This window comes from Sinohyriopsis cumingii, chromosome 1 (genome assembly GCF_028554795.1).
Source record: "Sinohyriopsis cumingii isolate HCF-2022 chromosome 1, ASM2855479v2, whole genome shotgun sequence".
NCBI lineage: Eukaryota > Metazoa > Mollusca > Bivalvia > Unionida > Unionidae > Sinohyriopsis > Sinohyriopsis cumingii.
The window spans coordinates 174,368,160-174,374,159 of record NC_142961.1 but is presented as its reverse complement, the minus strand read 5'-3'; positions in this window follow the sequence as shown (position 1 = coordinate 174,374,159).

Here is a 6,000-nt window from a genome sequence, read left to right as displayed (position 1 = left end):
AACTTTCATAAGACAAATATACCGTAAAAAAACAAACGTACGTGTCGTGATATTTTTAAAGTAGGAATACATGCTTTCTCTCTCTCTCTCTCTCTCTGTGTGGTTTTGATTTATACCCTAATGAAATATGTTCCCGTTTGAAGATACCTCTCCAAAATTGTGATCAGTGGTCACCATAATTACGCGAACTGTTCCGTTTGTCATCTTATTTTTTTCAAAAGTTTACACTATAAAAAATTGTAGAACGATTTTTTTTCTTCCATCAGTAAATCTTTGGATAAAATAAAAGCTTGAGTTTGCACAATTCTGGTATCTTAACTTTATCCTATTTTGGAACTGAAACATGTCACGGAATTTTTTTCTTCTAACATTAGATTTACAGTTTTTCAGAAAAAAAGACAATCACACGGCTTTTTCAAGAATGAAGCAAGCGACATTGCACTGTATAACCCTGCCTATGGTTAACTCTGAATTCTAAAGTCAAAACATGGGTTCAGGAAAAAATGTAACAATGTTCGTCCTATCCTCCTAAGACGAACATTGTTACATTTTTTCCTGAACCCATGTTTTGACTATCCTCCTAAGACGAACATTGTTACATTAGAAAACCCCAAGATCGTGTACGAGTTTAACGGCTGCTTATTTCACGGATGTCCCGTCTGCTATCCTGACCGTGACACTAAAAATCAGTTTTTACAACGGACCATGGAAGACCTGTACCAGGATACTTGTCAGCGACGCTTGAAGTTAGAACAGCAAGGATACCAAGTGGTGGAAATGTGGGAACACGAGTACGATCACCGTTTGAAAATCGATTCCAAGTTTAAACGCCTCGTGGAAAGTTACCAGTTCATGGACCCGTTGAACCCAAGGGATAGTTTGTACGGAGGAAGGACCAATGCCACCTGTTTGCTGTACCAAGCCGACGAAGAGAAAGGAGAAGAAATCAAATACTTGGACGTGTGTTCGCTGTATCCCTACGTGTGCAAATATTGTCGCTTTCCTGTAGGGCACCCGCAATTGTTAACGGAACACATCGACCTGAAAAACATTCGACAATACGAAGGCTTGATCAAGTGTAAAGTTTTGCCTCCCACGAACCTATACCATCCCGTCTTACCTCACCATTGTCAAGGCAAACTGATGTTTCCCTTGTGCCGTACTTGTGCCGAAACGTGCAACCAAGACCAACCTTGTCAGCACACCCAGGAAGAACGTGCCTTGACGGGAACCTGGGTCAGCGTAGAATTGTTCAAAGCTCTGGACATGGGATACCAACTGTTAGAAGTGTACGAAATTTGCCACTTTCCCAAGACACAAAATACCGCAAGGGTGATCCCAGTCAGAAAGGCATTTTCGCTGACTACGTGGATGCCTTTTTGAAACTGAAACAAGAAGCCAGCGGCTATCCTTCCTGGTGTCACACTCCCGAAGACCAAATACAATTCAAAGAGAAATACTATGAACAAGAAGGCATCTCTTTAGACCACATCGAGAAAAACGAAGGCAGGCGATCGTTTGCCAAAGTGATGTTAAATTGCTTGTGGGGTAAAATGGCACAACGACCGTGTTTACCCAAGACGGAATATTTGACAGAACCTTCCCGCTACTTCCAGATGATTCACGACAAAACCAAATACATGAAACACGTGGACGTCGTTCGAGAGGATTTAATCTTGGTCAATTACGAAGAAGATCTGGACTTTGTACAAGACGACCCTTTTGGAAATGTCATCATTGCGGCTTACGTGACAGCTCATGCTCGCTTAAAATTGTACGAAGCTTTAGAACTGTTAGGGGAACGCGTCCTGTACTTTGACACGGACAGTTGCATCTACATCGATCGACCGGGTCAGCAACACCCTAACATCGAAGAAAACCGTTTAGGAGCCTGGACAGACGAACATCCCGACGACAAGATTCTAAGTTTCGCGAGTGGAGGTCCTAAAAATTACGGCTACCAATACCGGGACCCACAAGGAGAAGTGCACACGGAGTGCAAAGTGAAAGGACTGACTCTGAATTATCGTACCAGTCGAGTGGTCAACTTTGGGGTATTGAAAGAAGCCTTGCAATCGGGAGAGGATGGAAACTTTAAAGTGACCACTCACCAACCGAACAAGATTGTACGTTTACCCACTCACCACATCGTCAGTCGACCCCTGGAAAAAATCTATCAAATCGTGTACCAGAAGCGAGTGAGACTTCCCAATCACTTTACGTTGCCGTACGGTCACATCGATATTGGTCAGCATATAAAAAGGGACAACGTCCAAGACCAATAGTTCATTGTCACTACCAAGACCAATCGACAAAAATGAATCCTTTCAAACAGCAAGTATAGAGCGTAAGACTCAAGTCCAACGAGAAACTCGGGTATGATTCTATGCCTCACGATCACATCACCAATGCAATACCACATCTTAGTTGTTATGTACTAATGCCATGACAAACTACGTGCAACCAGTGAAACTTCCAGACCACAAAACTTTACCTTATGGACATGCTGATATCACCCAGTATAAAAAGGGACGACTTCCAAGAACGACACTTCATTGCGAGGACAAGCGACGAGAAAGATGAATAACTCTACGCAGAAGAAAAAAGAGAAGGAACAAACATCATTGACCTCTTTCACCACCATACCGTCACAGCAAAGTGCGTTCAAGAAGGGAAAGGATTCAATAGACCTAAAGGAGTATTTTAGCATCCAAATGACCCAGACAGCGACCTCGAGAAAATTTAGAACGACAACTTACACCTACACGATGAAATTTAAAGACTTCGCGTCTGACGTTCCAGCCGAGGAAGTATCAGGTTTCATTACGGATCTGCTTGACTCGCTGTTAGAGGAATTCAAATGTCATTGCCAAGTCAAAGATGAAGGTCGTTTGAGCCTATCTATGTATCACGACAGTTTGAACTCGCCTGTATGTCTCGGATTTAGCACACCTGCAGAAATAACTTCTTCCAAACTTTTGAGGGCTATTGAAGACGTGCGGTCGGTGAGAGAAAAATTTGACATCACCGATGGAAAAGTGACTATTCATATGGCATATGTTGCACCTCCATGGGAAGAAGACGATCACTGCTCTTGATCTGCTTACCGATAAGTGTACCTAGCACGATGGACGTAACAGCAGATTTACGACTGACAGGGAATACGAGATCGGAAACATCTATGCTGGGACACAAGTGGTAGCTGACCAGATATTAAACAACGTGTGTAACGGATAGAGAGACAAACACGAACTTTCTCTTATTTGATTGTTTGTTACTTGTTTTGTTTTGACTTTTTCTTATAAACGAACATTTAATGTAAATTCGTTGCATATGAAGTGATTTTAGAAAGGAGTGAACGTTAATTTTAAACATTAGTTTACTAGAGTCAATAACTAAACAACTCGTAAATATGTTTCTTTTATGTTCAAATGTTTATGTATTTAATGGATAGTGCTTAGACCAAAGCACAGGCCAGAGAGCCCATGTATATATGTACTTGAATAAATGTTTTGAACCCATACAACAGACTTTTCTTTATCGAGTCTCTATTCTATCTGTGAGTCTTTCTTTAGAATATTTCTGTCCTCTTTTCTGTTTGTTTCAATGTGTATTTGTTTGTTTCTGTATGTCTATGTTTGTCCCTATCAACCCTTTGTCCCTACAAATACATTTCACCCTATAAAAGGTTTTGACCCTATAAACCTATGATGTTACCAATGTTTAATTCCCACTGATCCCCAGGTGACATTCCCATGTTCAATTTCCATGTTCAATTCCCCTTGTCACTAGAGTGACCCAGGGTTTTTCTCCATGTTAAATTTCCCTTGTCGCTAGAGTGGCCCAAGGGGTTTTGTAATGCTAATTCCCATTGTCGCTAGGGTGGCCCCATATACTACTTGCGAGGATATCCCCAAAACTGTATTGCGATATATTGCAAGATAACTGTTATGAAGAGAATTCGGCTAGTACTTTTAACACATTGTAAGAGATTTCTCTTCGTCATACCCAACTTAATGGCGGGCACTCTTCGACTGACAGATAAGTGATCGGAAGGTGACAGCGTTCAAGCCTCCTTTGCGGAGGTGTCACTCCTAGCGATGTCGATATTATTTCACATCATTGGGGACGCAGAGAGAGATACGAGTTCAACTGTAAAAATAGGCGAACTCTCATCATGAAGTGTAACAGAACGAACTTTATTGAACAAGAAATCACATTCTAAATATAGAAATACATGCACATAAGTTTTACATGTTAGATAGAAATAACATAAAAATGATCATATTCTTTCAAGCTTACCAAACTTCCTACAATTATGAAATTTCTATCTTTTAGAATCTACTGTGATGTAAATAACTAAATATCGAATAAGTCCACAATAACAGCCCCCCCCCCCATGAATAAGAATATAATGCTCCACCTAATACCAAACATAATTTGTAATAAAAGTATTTTGCTAAATGTTTGACCAAAATTAGCAAAACATAATTTTCTGTGACTTAAAATGTATTTTGTTCCTAAATTAATTAATTGTATGCATGACGTTAGTAGCGAAATCGTCTTTACAATAAATAAATACGATTATAATACAAGAATGCCAAATGTTTCAAATACTAAAAGCTAAAATTGAATTGTTACCAAAAATACATCAAACCCAACGTCTTAAAACATTTAAACCTTGCATTGCTACCCTAAAGTAAACTTATAAATACCGAACGAAATTTCTTACCTGTAAAGAAAGGTGAACTCCCATCATGAACTGAAAGAACTAGCCCCGCACAGTTCCAGTGCCACGTATATGTGATTTGGAGAGCGGAATATCATAACTCGTTACCGAAAAAGGTTATCTACTTGGCGTTCCGCTCACTTTATGCTTCGGCGTTAAGAAACATTGCAAGGTTAGTTTTTCCGGAGTTTTACGAAACCTACAAACCATAATGTAGTTTCTTCGTTTTTCAAACACAATCATCTGCCTGTGTACATTTAGTTTCCGTCTGACTTCAGAGTTCACAACCTTAGTAACACCTTTTCCTCGGATCTGCATTCGTCATTACAAAAAAATTCGCTGAAGCAGCATTTTCCATACTGTATATGTACATGACTGATACAGTCAGCCGAGAGGAATTTGCTGGTCTAGCAATCCTTGTGTTAATGTTACTCGATTTAATAATGTATATTAAGGAAAACACTGTAATATATATTTGTAAAATGTAATGTGTCTTATCGTATTTAACCTCAAATACTGTCTTTATTAAAATATACAATCTGAGTTATAACAATAAAAATTACATTTTGTGAAAATTCCAAGAAAATTCAATCGTGACATAAGAAACCAATATCACAAAACATATTGCAACACACTAACACTTAATAAATAGAATAAAATATAACATTTACCACATACGAGGAAAAATACAACATCTCAAAGTGATGTTACATTGTACGACTTAAAATGTTAGTCAAATGAACATGTAAAATTAACATAAAATGAAACAAATTTTACAAATACCTGAAAGCAGTAAAATTATTAGCAAATACAAATCTCACTGCCATGTATTAGTTTAAACTTCACAGGAACATTGTTTTAAATGTCTCAACACATTTGAATTATCTATTTTAGTTGGTTTTTTTTGCAATACGTTAAATAAGTCAGTGCATAATTTTTGAGGAAAATTAACATATCGACAACGTCTGAACTCAAAGCAGCAAACTGCGGTAACAAGGTCTTCAGCTGCAATAAATGCTCTCTCCAACGATGCGGAAGTTGCATGAATGCATAGGCCTTTCCTGGCTACTTGTGCAAGGAGTATAAACTTGTACTGCTGAGATTTCCACCATTTCAAATGACACTCATCTAACATTAGGGATTCATTCCTGAACAAGTCAACCTCATGGTTCATTCTGTGAAGTCTGGATTGAGTACTCTTCATTTAGTGTCATTGGGAACAGGACATAAACATATGAGGTAAAGTGAAGTTTATAAATTATTATTTTAAG